The sequence below is a fragment of the Dreissena polymorpha genome, chromosome 7 (genome assembly GCF_020536995.1).
Source record: "Dreissena polymorpha isolate Duluth1 chromosome 7, UMN_Dpol_1.0, whole genome shotgun sequence".
NCBI lineage: Eukaryota > Metazoa > Mollusca > Bivalvia > Myida > Dreissenidae > Dreissena > Dreissena polymorpha.
This window is the reverse complement of record NC_068361.1, coordinates 23,565,354-23,584,499: the sequence shown is the minus strand read 5'-3', so window position 1 is coordinate 23,584,499 and position 19,146 is coordinate 23,565,354. Positions and strand designations below refer to the sequence as shown.

Sequence of the window (19,146 nt, the reverse complement as noted above, 5' to 3'; positions counted from 1 at the left end):
TGTTCGACGAAATAACAGACGGAAAAGAGTTAGAAACAGAGACTCGCATTTCAAAATTTGAAAAATGTATGGTATCGTCGTGTTTGCTACAAGTTTGTGCTTAATAGCATGTAAGTTTGTTTCGAGTTTTAAATGTTTTTGTTTAAAATTACATTAATATGTTTTTTTAATAAACGAATTTTATTCACGAATCAGGTGATATTCGAAAATCGCTTTAAAAATAATGTACGTTTTAGAACGTAATTAGATTGTTATATTTTTAGTACTATTGAACATTTGAAGATTTGTAGTTCATGTTTGTTTTACATATCAAATTATTAATGTTAATAAGCGTGTATAACCGTATGTTTCAGGCGCACTCAACGTGCAACTGTCAGTAAATGTGCCCTCTGCAGACGTACAACTGTCCTGCTACTGGGAAGGTGATACAAAAGTGGTAGCATTTTTGAGAAAGAATAAAATATCTGATAAATTTCGAACCGAATTTGAGGTAATGTATAAAACTTACAAATGTACAGTTCGTCAACCATATGCTTACAACGTTCAATGCAACTGCGTAATCGACGGGAGTGTACATTGTAACTTGATCGACCTCAGTGTTGGCCTTGATGACAGTCAGTGGAGATGCGCAATCGCAGCTGAAGGAACGTTTAATCACAGCAATGATGTTACCATACGCGCTAATGGTATGTGCCTACTGGCAAGCATAATCTATGAATGCTTTGAATTTTAGAATACAATATACATGTACTTCATTGCAAGTGACAATATGAGTGGGAAAGAAATGATTACAGAACCAGGTATGGTTTGTTCTAAGTAGTTCTACGTTTTAAAACATTGTGTGGGGTTTAACAAAATCAAACTCGCCTTTTCGCGTATTTAAAACCGCGTGAATATTTTCTTTTGATAGTTATTTTACAATTTGACCTAAAGGTTATTTCAATATAGTGGGCTGAATAAACGTATTAAGTATTACACAATTTTTAATCAAAATTGTTCCAGTAGCAATTATCCTTACAATAAAGTCGATTTGATCGTTTGCACACAAAAATAGTAAACGATATTACGCTGCGCAAAGGAACGTGGAATCAGCAACACATATGCATACAAAGCTATTTGCTGTTCACATTATATGTTTACTAACATAAATAACTTCGAAACATAAAAAAGCAATACATCTATTATAATAGCATTGCAAAACATTTTGTTAACAAATAATTCATTTGAAACTGCATTCGCGAGGACTCAAATCAGAGATTGTTATAACATTAACAAAGTACTTAGATCCTGATATACTATTTAAACATGCTGTTCACAATACATGTTTATTTTATCGGAACATTTTTTTCAGCAATTAGTGTGTCAACCTTTTCGTCGGCTGACTCATGTCAATGTAAACCGGACTATGGGCTTGCTGATTCAAATGAGAAAACAAGATGCCCTGCTATTGTTGTAACATTGGCTTGTGGGAACATAATCCTTGGGGCCAGTATTCTTGTGCTGTTGTTCAAGACACATTTGACAGTCTGTCTTCGACGTGCTTTTGGTAGGAGTTGTACTTTTGTCATACGGTCATAGTTCAGTATGATTCAAGTTTTAATTTTTCAAAATTTGCTTAAATATTAAATAACATAAAAGAAATTATATTACGAGAAACGAACATAGTGTCTATTGTTTTCCAAACAGCATACAGATAAATATTTTATATTTATAAAACATTTAATAGGTCTTATCGCTGATGGATATGGTGTTAAATGACGTTTCTGCTACATACGTTTTACACTATTCAGAATTATGATTACAGGAAATGAAACAGATTCGTCAGCAAACAGGTAAGAGGCTAAAATGGTGGGCAATTATTAAAGAAACGTATTTAAGTTCCAAAAATATAAAGTTGTAAAGATACTATTTAGTAAAACTTAAAATTCTATTATTGTACGAAACTGACAATGGGTTTACTATTTCGACGTATCTGTCGTTTATAATCGTGTGTCATGTAACTCTCAAAATATATAACAAAACATCTCACACCATTGCTTTTGGTATTTGCAGACAAGAAGCTTCAGTCATTGAGAACAATGCAGCTTCAGCCATTGAGGACACGTACTTGACAGTCAATGACAACGAAACCACAATGGTGGAAACGTTCTGCACTTAACACGTGACTGCTCTCGCGAAATATCGTGACTGCACTTGCCACAAGTCGTGACTGTTGATGACTGTGTCGTTGGATGACTAAACATATTTATGTTTTGAAATGTAATGACTGAACGATACTTTCAGTATCGAGCTATCAGTATTACATCAGAAGTGCGAGTGTGTGTGCTACAAAAGCAGGTTGCTGAAAAAATGCTACTGTTGAATATGGCTTTATAAAATAGTCCTGATCTTAATCAGTTACCACAGACAAAGTGAAATCAATATCTAAGAACCTTGTTTTAAAATCGAGGTCGATGCCAATTTCTACCGCATTCATGTTCTTACATGAGATAACAATTATCGTGTCACTTTGTTTACGAACTTTTAACCCCACTTGCGGCTGTCTCTCCCAAATGGGTTAACGGTAAAAGAATGTCGTCACAAGAAGAATGAGTACAGATATGGGTTGTTTGTTTGTTTCCTGTCCTAATACAATGCAAACCAATTGAAATTATTGAGTTACACTTGTCATATAAGGTTAGCACTCAAACATTAATAAAATAACAAGACAACTTTACATTTGGTTTCCGAACGAGCACTTGCGATGTGCCCCCCATTTGATTACATAATGAAATTTATCATGGTAATCATTTGTGAAACGATAAATTAAAGTCACTCCATGCATAAGGAAGTTAAATATTTAAATATATGATGCTATGTCGCTTATTCTGTTTGATCAAAGACGAGATGTGGTTGAAACTTGAGTTTCCATTAGTTGTGCATCAAAATGCTACAATTGTGTTGCCGTGGTTTCCATTGAAAAGACAACGGCAATAATATTGACATGAATTCCCGTGCATTCCGATGAAATTTGAATTGTGACGGTATTGGGTAAAATGTATATACATATAAAAGTTTCTTGAATAACTCCAGCCAAACTCCTTAAAACCGGTTTAAACCCCAACGCTCTTCATGGAAGTTCCATCCCAGTGATCTCAGTTTTATTCATTTGTATGTGTTGTCTATTACATGTGTTGTGTATGTAATTGGTTCCTTGCCATAGATAAAGGACAACATGCTCTAAGATTTCTCTCCTGTGTATATATTGACGTGGATATGACATAAAACGTATTGGTAGTATACTTTACATTTGAACTTAAGGCTTGGCCTTATTTCTAAGCTGGAAACAATATCTTGTGGCGCTGATCCTTTGTACCAAGGGATGCCTGAATCCCTACATGTGTAAAGACATTCTATACAGGACACAAACTATTCACAAATAGTATACCTCACATAAATTTGTTTCTTCTTTGGGTATATAAACTTCACAGGGCCGTTATTTTGAATAGTGCCCTGTAAAGATGCACGCGCATCTAGTCAGCGGGCGCTATAACGTAATAGCGCCCGCTGACTAGATGCACACGCATCTAATAGTGCCCGCTAGAATGTTAGATATGTGTAACATTTATGCAAATTTTACATCGCAAAGATTTTTCTTTATATACTTAGGGTAAACGCACGATACGTTTGCCAGGTGTGTGTTTTTTATATTATTAATCACATCTTAAAAAAGACAAAAATTAAATGCTATATTTGGGATCAATGTTTTGCAACATGTTGTTTGTGATATAAGCAGTTATCTGATTATAAAATGTACCTACATATGTGAAATGCTTTACAATAAAAATGAATTTTGTATAAAGAAGCGAATTTTTCCGTGTCCAACTTTTGCAGGAAGACAACCCGCGCGCAACAATAATACGGTACATATTATTAATAGTAACCGATAAATATTGATGGCATTTAAATAGTGTTATTTATTTTTATTTATATTGACATTTATTTGCCCAAAAATGTTCGGTATAATATAAGAAATAGAAAAAATCACTTCAGGCCCAATGGCAGAATAGTGACCAGCCAGGCAGCCCCAAATAGTATATGGACCTCAGCCTTCGGCTTCGGCCCATATACTATTTGGGGCTGCCTGGCTGGTCACTATTGTGCCATAGGGCCCTCAGTGTGGTTTTCTTTTTCTTAAATGGTCAACGTTAAATGTGACTAAAGCATTTAATTTCAATGGTGACCTTGTTATTCAACCTAGGGAAAGGCATATTATTATCAAAACATCAACTAAGAGTGATGTCCTTGTTGCCCTTGAACAAAGGAGGCTTGTTTTATCTAATATGTAATGTGGGCTAAAAACACTCATCAATTACATTAAATAAACACACTTAAATCATTGTACATTTTATTTATAAAATTATATGACCTTAAGAATCAAACTTAAAACTTATTCCGTTAAGAAACCTCGTTTATGCAACTAAAACCACAGAGAAAATAAAACATTATTGAAGGCGTGAAATGATGAGAGCACTATTGATCTTTAAAAACAAAAAACACAGACAAATATCATAGATTTCAAAATAATACACGTATGTTACACATTTTGAACTTGACAACCAGTATAGCTTGTATTGGTGTGGTCAATCAAACACCATGAAAACAAGACATAACAATTTTAAAATTTACATCGATTCATGAATAATGTACACGTTTTATGAAGAAAATAGCTGTTGTAAACTTGCACAAATATTTGATGCATACATAAATTCCCTGAATTTCATTAAGCAAGTCCATTACTTGTGTAATTACAAGATGTTAAGTAATGTGATATTTACAAGTAGCACTCATTAAAAAACTAGACATTTGTACTAATTAGTGTCTTCAATTCAACTGGCTTTGGAACACAAAGTGTTTATACAAAGAATTAACTCCCACGTTTGCATTCAATTTATCATAAATTGTCGTATCATCTTTTTCCGTCTTAAGAACATGTGAAAACTGTTCACAAACTCGTTCAAAGTGGGATCCTTTCCAGAACACCTTTCCACACTGCTGACAACAGAAAAACTTTTCCACTTTGTCAAACATACTGGTAGGCACAGTTTCTGTTTGAACTGAGGCAGAGTTTGACAGGATGGTGGCAGTGCACCAGTCTATGTTGTACTCAATGAACATGGACACCATCTCCTCAGAGCAATCATTAGACTGGCTACCCACTCCATATGTTTAGGAGCTTTCTGGGCCACCATTCAGCCCTAGTTCAGATGAACTGAAACAAGTGAGAAATGTCTTATTAAAAATGAAATCTGTATATCCTTTTTTTCTTACTCCATGCCAAATTTAATTTTAAATGCTGCATAAGGTAGCAAGTTTAACATATCAAGCTATCAGCAAAAGTGACAGATACTCCAAATAATGCACTTTGTCGATGAATGGGTAAATTGTGTGAAAATGAATTATTATTGAAAGGGCAAAACCTCTCAAAACTAAACAAATGCGTATGACCACCCTGTAAAGATACAGAATGAAAGGTTTCATCAAATGTGATTCATTAATTCCCGTGACCTGACGCCAAAATGATACATTAAGACGAAAATATCATTTTATACATTTTACAAAATGCAACAACTTTACAATATATATATATATATATATATATATATATATATATATATATATATATATATATATATATATATATATATATATATGTCAACTCAATAGGGATATTGCATATGAAATGTCATACAATTTACTTAATTATAGTGTCTGATAAGTTCAATAACTCACAAAATCAATGGAGCAGAACATCCTGATTTTATAAATATGTTCACCCTTTCATAAAAAAATCTGGTAATTAGTTGCTTAGATCTTGTGCAGAAACAAACAAGAGCTGTAATTTTGACACACAATGCCCCCGTACTGCGCTTTAAAGCCGTACGGCAGCTATTTTAGAAACAAGGTTATATTTTTAATGTAAAGGTCACAGTGACCTTGACCTTTGACCTAATCACCTCAAACCATAATTGATTGTAGATCTTAATGACATGCATGCACATTTGAATTTTAAAGAACATAGAACTAAGAGTATTTTATGAGCAAGGTTAATAGTTTTGGGAGAGACATACACATACAATGACAGACAGACAGGCCAAAAACAATATACCCCCTGATCATTCGATCTGGGGGGATAAAAATCGTTTGGACATATTTAAAATCAAAGGGCAATCAATCCCTAACAAATTATTTGACTGGAACAATCTGTTAGCGATGCCCATTTCCACCCTATAGAGATGATGCAAATCAAGTTTCCTCAAATTTGATCTTATGAATCTGAGAATTTCCACAAAAACTCCCCCAAAAATCACTTGGCCATAACGACCGGACAATAAAATCAGATCAAGTTTCATCAAAATCTTTCTGCTATTTTCTGAGATTTCGTACAGACAAAATGTTTAAGATGGACGGAAAGAATGAAAGATGGACATTGAGTAGGACCAAAACTATTATCTGAGAAACAGAAAATCAACGCCATCAACAAAAGATTTCAAACAGACAGACAATGCATCAACTATACGCTACCCACTTTCAGGGAGCACAATAACAGTGATAAGGATAACAACCAACATTGTGTTATTTCAGTGTTTATCAAAATGCTGTATCAAAATACAAGTCGGTGACATAAACAGAAATAATGATGTTTTTATTTTATTTTAACACGCAATTGCATAATCTTAACAAAGGATTCAGTTTCAGAAGTTGAGCCTGGAAAATGACTGTCCTTTATCTAGCAGGAAACAACAATTTGAACACATGATTTTAGGTCCTTCATGAATCCATTATATTATTCTCCTAAATAAGAACAGTCATGTATTCACAAAAGCTTTAACATTTTGAAATTAATCAGCATTCAGTAACAAGCACAATAATTACATATATTTTCTTGACCACCAGATGTAATAAATCCTCAGTACCTGTGCAATGCCTCCGAGTGGGTGATGATCTTGCAGCTTCCTTTGAGACAGCAGTTTCATATCCTCAGATGGAATGGTAACATACACATTTCCATTGCAGATCTAAAGGAATGATATATCAGATGGAATGGTAACATACACATTTCCATTGCAGATTTAAAGGAATAATATATTAGATGGAATGGTAACATACACATTTCCATTGCAGATCTAAAGGAATGATATATCAGATGGAATGGTAACATACACATTTCCATTGCAGATCTAAAGGAATGATATATCAGATGGAATGGTAACATACATATTTCCATAGCAGATCTAAAGGAATGATATATCAGATTGAATGGTAACATACACATTTCTATTGTAGATATAAAGGAATGATATATCAGATGGAATGGTAACATACACATTTCCATTGCAGATCTAAAGGAATGATATATCAGATGGGATGGAATGGTAACATACACATTTCCATTGCAGATCTAAAGGAATGATATATCAGATGGAATGCTAACATACACATTTCCATTGCAGATCTAAAGTAATGATATATCAGATGGAATGGTAACATACACATTTCCATTGCAGATCAACAGGAATGATATATCAGATGGAATGGTAACATACACATTTCCATTGAAGATCTAGAGGAATGATATATCAGATGGAATGGTAACATACACATTTCCATTGCAGATCTAGAGGAAAGATATATCAGATGGAATGGTAACATACACATTTCCATTGCAGATCTAAAGGAATGATATATCAGATGGAATGGTAACATACACATTTCCATTGCATATCTAAAGGAATGATATATCAGTTGGAATGGTAACATACACATTTCCATTGCAGATCTAAAGGAATGATATATCAGATGGAATGGTAACATACACATTTCCATTGCAGATCTAAAGGAATGATATATGAGATGGAATGGTAACATACACATTTCCATTGCAGATCTAAAGGAATGATATATCAGATGGAATGGTAACATATACATCTCCATTGCATATCTAGTGGAATAATATATCACATGAAATGGTAACATACACATTTCCATTGCAGATCTAGAGGAAATGATATATCAGATGGAATGGTAACATACACATTTACATTGCAGATCAACAGGAATGATATATCAGGGTAGATATATATATATATATATATATATATATATATATATATATATATATATATATATATTAGAAAAAGCCCACAATCCATGGCCCCTAAAAATGTAGATATATCAGCAAAATCTCCTATGCACATATAACAAAATATAATGAAATATGGGCAAATGTGGTAAAAATGTAAATTTGCAATCTGTCATGGGTCAATTAAGAAATTATCCGAATGCAATAAACCTTGATTTATAAACAATATTTCAAAACATAAAATTCATTACTTTATTTCAAAAAAGAAGTGAGATAAACATTAATAGAACATGCATCAAGTTTCACCAACCTGGCATCTGCTGAAGATGTCCGACTGTCTGACCTGCACGTTGAAATGGTTGAGCACTTCCACCATCTGGTCTTTGGCCTTGTTATTGTTATTTTATGATGTAACTTTTCAGGGCTATATCTCATTTATAGAACCATGCATAAGAACCACAACCCTTTACTTTCTTAAATAAGAGTTATTGCCCTTTGTTGTTTTTGTATGATGTAACTTTTCAGGGCTTTATCTCAGAAACTATAAATACAAGATTTCAACATGAAATTTCATGGGTGTATAATTGTCAATGAGAATAAGTGCCATGTACAAGAAACATAACCCTAGTACATATGTACATGTCTGATGTTACTTTACAGGACTGGTTATGGACAAGAATGATTTTTAAAGTTTACCCTAAATTAGCCATTTATAAGCATATGTTCAATTTTGTGACCCCCGGGGCAGTTTCAAATTTGACCCCAGGGGCATAGTTTGAACAAACTAAGAAGAGAATTAATACATGTCAATACATACCAAATTTGGTAGCACTATGCCATACAGTTATGGACAAGTAGATTTTTTAAGTTTTCACAAAATAGGCTTCATACAAGCATATGTTCAATTTTGTGACCCTCGGGGCAGGGTCAAACTTGACCCCAGGGACATAATTTGAGCAAACTTGGTAGAGGACTATAAGATGTCACTATCTTCCAAATTTGGTAGCCCTAGGCCCAATGGTTATGGACAAAAAGAGTTGTAAAGTTTTCACAAAATAGACCCTATATTAGCATATGTTAAATTTTGTGACCCCCGGGGCAGTTTCAAATTTGAACCCAGGGGCATAATTTGAACAAATTTGGTAGAGGACTACTAGATGTCTCTACATACCAAATTTGATAGCCCTATGCCAAATGGTTATGGATGCGAAGATTTTGAAAGATTTCACAAAATAGGCCTTATATAAGCATATGTTCAATTTTGTAACCCCAGAGCAGGGTCAAATTTGACCCCAGGCGCATAATTTGAACAAATTTAAAAGAGGTTCACCCAAGGAACATTACTGAGAAATTTCATCAGAATTGGACCAGTAGTTTAGGAGAAGAAGATGTTTAAAGGAAAAGTTAATGAACTGACGGACGCACGCACGCAGGCACGGACGGACGCACGCATGACGGACACAGGACCATGACATAAACTCCACTGGCCTTTGGCCAGTGGAGCTAAAAATCAATTCAGGAAGGGAGGGAGCACCCGTCCCTAACCCAACCATAAAGGCCCCTGGGCATCTGAAATATGATCACAAGCACTAATAATCATATAATAATGATAAAACCCGGTCACCAGTCGATAAATTGGAAATTGTTATGATTGTGAGATATAATGTAAACATTTGCATACAGATCAATCTTTTTTCTTCAAGCCCAACACAAAATAACAATGCAAAATTAAAGTTTTAAAGGTTTTCAATGGGTACAAATAGGGTATTTATCTCGACATTGGAAACGTTGAAATACATGAAAATATCATCAAACAACTTAAATGTATTTCATTGTTAAAATATGTTTTTCTTGATTTTTCTCCAAACTTTACACAAAAATGGGTGATTTCAAAAATATTAAACTAGAAATGGTGCGTCAGAGGCCGACGTGTATCCCCACGCCGCATGTTTGACCCAGGGGTGCCCCAGGGTTGGTAATGGGGCTATGCATAGTTGAAATTGAACGCATTGAAGAGAAGTTCGGTATCAATTAGATGTGAATCGTTGTAGAAATGAAGAAATTATAGTAAAAGGCAATTTTGGGTGGGCGTGGCCTATGTGGGCGGGGCGCCCCAGGGTTGGTAATGGGGCCATGCATAGTTGAGATTAACCATAATGTCATAAGAGAGGTTCAGTATCAATTTGAAGTGAATCGGTGTAGAAATGAAGAAATTATAGTAAAAGGCAATTTTGGGTGGGCGTGGTCTATGTGGGCGTGGCCAATGTGGGCGGGGCACCCCAGGGTTGGTAATGGGGCCATGCATAGTTGAGATTATCCGTATTGCCATAAGAGAGGTTCAGTATCAATTTGAAGACATTCAGTGTAGTATGGTGCACTCAAAATGTGCAGCTCCATGAGATACACATGCATGCCAAATATCAAGTTGCTATCTTGAATATTGCAAAAGTTATGACCAAGGTTAAAGTTTTGGGACACACACACACACACACACACACACAATGACAGACAGGCCAAAAACAATATACCCCCTTTCTTTCGATCCGGGGGCATAAACATGAGTAAAAATCTCTGACCCGGCCCCACCTCAACCCACATAACGTTTGACCTTGCGGTCAGATCAAAATTCCAAATAGTGCAGGGTCGCACAGATGCTCATAGCTACCATGTGTGCAAGTTTCAAGGTTCTAGTGCTTAAAGTGTAGGAGAAGAAAGTGGCCAGGACGGACAACGGAGATAACCACAATATCCCCACTTTTTCTCCGAAAAGCGTGGGGATAATGAAGCCTAAATGAAAACTTTTCTCAAATTTTAGATGTTAAGTTATGGCAACAGTTTTGTTTGTATTGCATAGGGAAAGGGTTCAAGTTTTATAAATGAGTAGGGCCGCTCTGTCAGATGTGATCACTTTTTCACAACAAAAGATGTTAACCAAATGTTTTGAATTTTTTTTTATTAATGTACATGTCTTTTGAACTCAATAAAATCCCATTAAAACATGTTATCAATATTTTGTGTGTTTTGTCAACATGCAGTATGTTCTTAAGAAAAATTTAAATACAAAATCAGAAGTGTTTTAAAAAAAAATATGGAAAAAATTGAAATTTTCATGTTTTTTAACACATATTTTTCAAAACTATACTCTTAAAAGTTTTTTTCCTGGCCTCAAAGCAGTGTTTCTTAAAGTAAAAACTCAGATTTATCAAAATATAGGATGGCCTTCAAATATATGTGAAGTTTCTTTTTTATGATACATGTTAATATTTTTTTATAATATTTGACCTCGTTTTCTATAATATGTGTCTTGTTCTGATAAAACTGGGCTAAATTCATGTGCGTAAAGTGTCGTCCCAGATAAGCCTGTGCAGTCCGCACCGGCTTATCAGGGACGACACTTTCCGCTTAAACTTGATTTTCGGTAAGAAGGGACTTCCTTCAAACTAAAAATACTGTAAAAGCGGAAAGTCTCGTCCCTGATTAGCCTGTGCAATCTGCACAGGCTAATCAGGGACTAGACTTTCCGCACATGAATTAAGCCCAGTTTTCTCATAACAACACACATATAATTCACTGTTCTATATTTAGACCTTGCTCTCTATATATTAAACATTATATTCTCTATATATTGGACCTTGTTCTTTATAAATTAGACCTTGTTCTTTTAATACTTTATACATTAAACACTATGTCCTCTTACTTGACCTTCCTCTGTAATACAATATATACTCTATATATTTAGGTAATGTGTCATTAAAAATGAATGAAATAATAATAAGTGCTGTACCTTTGTTTATCGAAGGTTTTAACATGGTTTTTAGTTTAGATGTGTAGGAATTGTACCACAAGGGTGACAGTCTGCGTGGTTTAATTATAAGTGTCTGAAAGACTTTGTCATCAATCATATTTGACATTTGACCATGTTCAACTTTTATTTTGGCTTTTTTTTCAGTTGCTTTTGAATGCTTTATTAAATCGAAATTTAATCATTAATTCTGCTATAATGTAAGTTTGTTTTCACTTTCTGGAGGTTTATAAGAAAAACATTTATTTTGTGTCCCAAGTTTACATTTACAACATTTGTTAACCAACTTCAAGCTAACATTGAAGATTATTGGAGAAACATTTTGATTAAAATTGACATTAATTTGAGAAGAGGAAATGCATTTTTGTAATAATGTTATGGTAAAGTCAAATATACTTCCCAAGTTCCCACACATTATCATTTATATGCTTATATTTTTCTTCTGAAGACAAAATATGGAGACATACCCATATAATAAGAGTAGTTCACCCCCAGAGTGAAGAAACCACCTTTTTCTGTTGGAGATTACACCCTTCTGTGTACTTCTTTCCAGAAAATTGGTGCTTTTGTTTACCGGTATTTTTTAAAAGCTATCACCTGTTCATCAAACATGATAAAAATTTCGTACACTTGGGACAATGCGATATTTGTCTTGCAAAAAAAGTTCACAAGGTTTTGGCATCAAATTTTCAGTACATCTAGTGATAAACATTAATGGTTTGAAGAAAATGATGTAAAACATTGAAAATTCTATCTTATGAAAAATTTAAAATAACTTTCTTGCAAAATGTACACTTGGGACACTTTTTGCCTATAAATATTGAAGCACTTTCTGATGCCACCTCTTAATATACGTGAAGAGAGTTGAAAATTGTGGCACAAAATTGACAAGAACATCATTGCTTTGAACACTTGCTACAAGAGATATCAACCTAAGTTAGAAGCATTGTTTTATTTTTCTTAAAGCATATGCATTTTTATATTCATTAAATGATGGCAATACCTAATATTTCTGAAAGTTTTATTGAAGTATAGAATTGAAAATTGCCTTTTACATAAAATGTCACGCAAAACCAGTACACTTGGGGCAATTTTAAGGATATTTTTCAATATATTTTGTTAATGAAGCAAGTTATTGAGAATAATTTTCACATTTAAGTTAATCACATGGAAACACTTCTGTAAGATAGAAAAAGAACTCAAACATGCTTAATGCAGGTTTTTTCCCCTTCTTTGTGACCCGCCAATCATCGGCCCTTTCCCCTCCGATTTTTTGTTCTATCAGCTGGTAAATTTTCCCCTAGATTTCATTTTCCCCTCCAAAAAATTTTTTTTTTTTTTTTTTAACCTTTCAATATATAAGTTAATCTGATCCAGTGTAGAAAAAAGAAAAATATTGCATAATTAAATTTTCTGTTTCCTTGAATTTGTTTTAAAAACAGTAAAATATGCTTAATTGATTATTTAAGACTTTCCTTATTTTGCCCAAAATCCGGCGTTTCGTGTGATTTTTCCCCAAAAAATCTGGCGTTTCGCGCGATTTTTTTCCCCTAAAAAAAGGCCAGGCCCTTTCCCCAAAATCAGATAAAAACCCCTGTAATGGTAAGAAAATAAATGCATGTTTTATTTAGGCTTCATTATTTTTTAAATCACCCATAAGATATGATGCGGCACTTGTCTTTAAGGAATATAAAAAAAATCAATCATTTTTACCCGGAAGTTGGCGCTGTAATAAATTTGCTATTCTGTGTGTTCTTTTACCAAGCTTGATTAGGAATTTTTGAAAACGCGCCATGGAGATTTTCTTTCACCATAAAAAATAATAGTTCACGGATTCAAACCATAATTCTTGATTAATATGTTGCTACAGTGGATTCCTGTTCTTAGCATACCATGTCAGCAAAAATTATGCTAATAACAGGAATATGCTATTAACAGGAACACACATTTTAGCATAAATATAGCAACTGGGGGCATACAATAAGTCAAATCTGTTAATAATTGATCGTCAAAGTGAAATTTAAATTCAACATTGTATATGATTGATGTTTAAGATAACTATTTATCAAAAGGAATTGTATTCTAAGGTATTTGCATTTGCATTTGAGCATATTTTTGCAGATTTAAAGCATATTTTCTTGGCATTCTGAGAATGTTCTATGCTATAAAGACTTTAAGTGAATTCTGAATATTGGGGTTAAAAATTATGCTATTAATAGAAGAAAAATACATTAAAATTTAAGAATTAATCTGTGCTTTGACATTCTATATCAGAGCTCCAGATAAAAATTTGGTCAAATTCTTATTTACTCCCTATTTCAAAAATTAATTCCTATTTTACCCCCTATTTATAAAATTAATTCTTAACACTATATTACCAAATAATTTTTATGCATTGTTTTTGACACATCAACAATCCAACATTGTGGTTTATAGTCTTGGAAAAGCCTGGCTTTCTTTTCTGTTTCTTGCTTTCCCATAATCGGACAGCTTTTTCTGGCTCAAAAGACCCCACATCTATCTTGCTCATCTTGCTTGTTTTGCCTTCCACGCTTTGATACACCGCTTCGGTTGGCCATTTTGATTTTTTATTTAAAACAGTAACTGTCAATTCGGCTTAGGTCATAATGGCATTTTGGTCGCCGTTAAAGTCATATCAAAAATATATATTTAACATTTAATTTTAATGACATTTTGAATAGGTATATTGTTTATTACTTGTGAATAAAAATTACGATAAGTGTAATTAAAAAGGTACAATAAACAGTAATGACTCGCCTGTAATACCAGGAGAACAGAATCGAGACTGTTTGGCCTTTCGACCGTTCTTAAGTGTGGCCCTTCCTAACAGCAAAGTGACGTTGACTTAAAGCTGTAGTTTTAATTGAGCGCCTCGACGTGTCAGAACCGGGATGAAATGTTTACCATATATAATTTGCTACTGGAAGTTTTACGCACATTCGAAAATGTCGAATTCGTGTTTTATTTTTTCAATGCGTAACTTTATGCAAAGATTTTAAATCTAAATCGTTATTTAAGAAATTTTATTCGTTTTTACGCCTTTACACATGTTATCTGGAGCACTGCTATATGCTAATTACAGAAATATGCTATTATCAGGTATGCTAATAAGTGGAATCCAGAAATTATCCTTCAGTCTGACAGAATTTCGTAGCCTGTCAGACCAAACATCTGACAGATTATTTTACATTTTGCGGTGTCTGACTTGGCTTCTCACTTTTGAGTCCATGATGCTAAATGTTTTAGATTCAACACTAGTTTCCTCAACCTCACGACACCAGAGCTCCTGTGATGCAAATATACTTAAGTGGTATAAAGAGATATTTTTTTCCCTGCAAATTGCGTTTAGTTCCTCACTTCTGGTTAAAAACAAACCTGTTACCCTCCGATTTACTGTAAATTTAAACAGCAAACTCCAATACATATTCCTGTTTGTATTCTTGTATGAAAATGTCCACAACATATGGGCGTAGTTACATGGGGACTGAATATTGAAATACATGTAGGTTAAGAAGTACAGTAAATGACATGACAAAATGCTGTTGGGACATATCATCATCCTTAATTCTAAACCAGCTATACATGACATTATTCTTAAGAGGGGCATTTCAGAATAAAGATAAAAAGATACAAACGATTCGCAATGGAAAAATTATTTCCTGCAAATATGTTTTATCGAAATTATTTCCGTCAAGACATGTTGTACAATAGCATGCCATGGTTAAAATGAGTGTGTAATACAATGCCTAATCTCTTTCTGCAAAGTTTGGGAAGTCTGCTTTAGGGACATTATAATGGAAGGACAGATGAAAGGTAACTCATTACAGTATAGTGCCACCAATGTAATTATTATGCATTTTTTTCGCAGTTCAGAGCTGAAAATAACATCCCAGAACTTAATTATGCACTGCCAAGTTATTCAATAAATAGTAAATTGTAAACATTTCAATATGAAAAATTAAACAACTTGTAATTCAGACACAACTCACATTTTACCTGTTGTTAGCTTTGAACAAGCTAATAGGCCTCGGTGAAAAATAATTTACATTGAAATTGAGAAAAGTCCTCGAGAACTCAGTGCCCCAGATAATTATTTGGGAAAATTGGGTTTTCAACCATTGATTTTAAAAAATAGGCTGATTCCATTCTTCATATAGAGTGAAATGAGTAATAAAAATGCATACCTTTAAATAATTGCTGATTTACTTCCGTTGACGCTGCACACTTGTATTGATTCAATAGAACTGTAAACTATCATCATACATTTAAATAAACTGATGTTTCGTAACATCTTTAATCCTTGAAACTGTCCATGATATAAACTTTAAAAAATGTCGAGAATTTCTAACCAATGACATGCCTTTTTATACTTTTGACAGATTTGTTAAGTCACAGACTTTCCATCATGTTTTTTGGATGTCAACTCAAATGCTGTATGCACAGTTTCTAACAAAATCGATAACACGAATGATTCGGCACTTATTGGCTCTTGCTTTCTTGATTCGAAAAAGTTTGCGATCGGCTGATATTTTGGCGCAACAATCTCGGACGTCTTTCGACCTCTCTTAGCTATTTTTATTTCGCATCGTAATAGAAACTGAAACTACAGACGCTTTACAAATACATGCACAATGAGCGACGAATTAGGTCAGATTGAAAACGCATAGCGTTTGAATAACTATGACCGTTTGCTGACCTTGCTGAGTGTAAGCGTCACCGCGTTATGATAATAATTCCAAAGAGAAAATACCTAAAATGAGCATAGCATTTTTAATAGAAGTTTTGTATGGTTAATTTGACGAATTTGCGTAAAAGTCAAATTGGTTGCGTTTTCAATACTCATGATATTGTATTTCTTTGCATTTTTAAATATTTTAATAGGGTGAAAGACGCAGATACGCAGCTTATCTGGGGCACTGAGAACTGGTTAACAGACATGATATTTTGGATAATTGTAAAAGTTAGGACAGCAGATATACATATATGGGGAGAACGAGAAACGTAAACAATGTTAACCAGAAAGGCACAATCACAGGCAATCGGCACCTGTGTCGGAAGCAATAATTAAGAATCATTAAGAAAGTAAATCGATAGAAACAGAGAACCCACCCATTGACCAATTCTTATCAGTCATCGTCGTGATTTTCGCAAAAGTTTTAACAGCCGTTAGACATTTATGATCGATTTTCTCATTAAGCGAATGGCAACAATTTTTTGATCGACTAGTTTGCAGCCAAAATATAAAGCACTTACCGCGTGTCAATGTTAAACTTTAAACAGATCGTCACATAAACTTGCAGAAGATGTGAAAAAGGCACCATCACGGCGGCAGCCATTTTTTCCAAACAAACCAGTTTTGCACCAAATAGCAAATATAACAAGAGTTCTGATTGGCTAATGCCATAATCTAAAAATAAATGCTGGTCGAGCAGGATTTTTCTGCTCGAGCAGAAAACATGCTGATCGAGCAGTAAATTTGCTGCTCGAGCAGTATTTTGCTGGTCGAGCAGCATTTAAATGCTGCTCGAGCAGCATTTTTTTTCTGCTCGAGCAGAAGTTAAAGTTTCGACCCCTTTGGTATCCCATAAATCACTGTGAGCTTGAACTTTGACCTAGTGACCTGAAAATCAATAGGGGTCATCTGCCAGTCATGACCAATGTCCCTATGAACTTTCCCGATCACAGGCTTAAGCGTTCTTGAGTTATCATCTGTAAACCATTTTACTGTTTCAAGTCACTGTGACCTTGAACTTTGGCCTAGTGACCTGAAAGTCAATACGGGTCATCTGCCGGTCATGACCAATGTCCCTATTAACTTTCCTGATAGCAGGCATAAGCGTCCCTATGAACTTTCATGATCCTAGTCCTAATCATTCGTGAGTTATCATCCGGAACATTTTATACTGTTTCAAGTCACTGTGACCTTGACCTTTGACCTAGAGTCCTGAAAATCAGTAGGTGTCATCTGTCGGTCATGACCAATGTCCCCATGATCTTTCCTGATCCCAGGCTTAAGCGTTTTTAAGTTATCATCCGGAAACCTTTAACTGTTTCGAGACAATGTGACCCCATTTTACTGTTTCGAGTCACTGTGACCTTGACCTTTGACCTAGTAACCTGAAAATCAATAGGGGTCATCTGCCAGTCATGATCAATGTACCTATGAACTTTCCTGATCCCAGGACTAAGAATTCTTGAGTTATCATCCGGAAACCATTTGGTGGACGGACCGACTGACCGACCGACGGACCGACATGTGCAAAAATGACAACAGAAAATGTCCAACTATGACCAATTGTCAAATTGGAATGGTACTAAAATCCAATGCTTAAAATGTATCAGGGGTATATGTAATTTTATTGTTGACATGTTATTTGCATACATGCCCTAAAGATGTTTTCTGGATGCTCAATTTCCACACAATTATCAATATTCTTATTACATTTTCCGTAATCAGCATATTCATGTTATAAAAAATTCAAATGTATTTTGCTCACAAGTCTTAACATGTGATAGGGAAGGCTACTTGGACGACCCTGTTCTCACGGTGATTGACCTGCAACAAGCACAGTATTGTTGGAACTGTACCTATTGAAACTACTTGACATAGAAATGTTAGCAGTGAATGCGTAATTTATTTCATATCACAGCGCATTGGATTTTGTAAGGAATAGGGCCTTTGGAATTCTAACCATAAACAAGGGACAAAATTGTCACAAAACCAAATGATTGTACAATCTCACAATGATTGACATAGTTATGGCCCAGACAAGCTCATTTATGGCCATTTTTGACCTTTGAAATCAAAGTGTGACCTTGGAGATATTGACGTAATTCTTTCGCGTGACACACCGTCCAATGGTGGTGAAGAAATGTGCCAAATGAGTTTAAAATCTCACAATGAATTACAAAGTAATGGCCCGCACAAGCTTGTTCCGCCCGGCAGCCAGCCCACTAGCCCGCCCGCCGACATTCACCAATGTAATAACCAGTTTTTTCCGTCGGGAAACCCGGTTAAATATAGAATGAAATGACAAAGAGTTTCTGATCTTTTATTTAACATGTTTTAACAGTAATATTCTGATAAATTAATAATGTTATAAACATTTTCTCATTGGATTTTGTTTATGTAATTTCCCCAAAATCAAGTCAACCAAATGATAAGCTTAAAACAAAGAGTAAAAATATTAAACATGTTATA

At 34.4% G+C, this 19,146-nt stretch overlaps 1 long non-coding RNA gene across 1 annotated transcript; it reads right to left on the bottom strand.

Moving 5' to 3' along the window:
• Nucleotides 1-4,375: 4,375 nt before the first annotated feature.
• Nucleotides 4,376-8,523, bottom strand: LOC127839103 (uncharacterized). Its single transcript, XR_008030153.1, has 3 exons — nucleotides 8,433-8,523; nucleotides 6,957-7,058; nucleotides 4,376-5,251 (listed from the first exon to the last, which is right to left on the bottom strand). It is a non-coding gene; the product is annotated as an uncharacterized LOC127839103 (long non-coding RNA).
• Nucleotides 8,524-19,146: the final 10,623 nt, after the last annotated feature.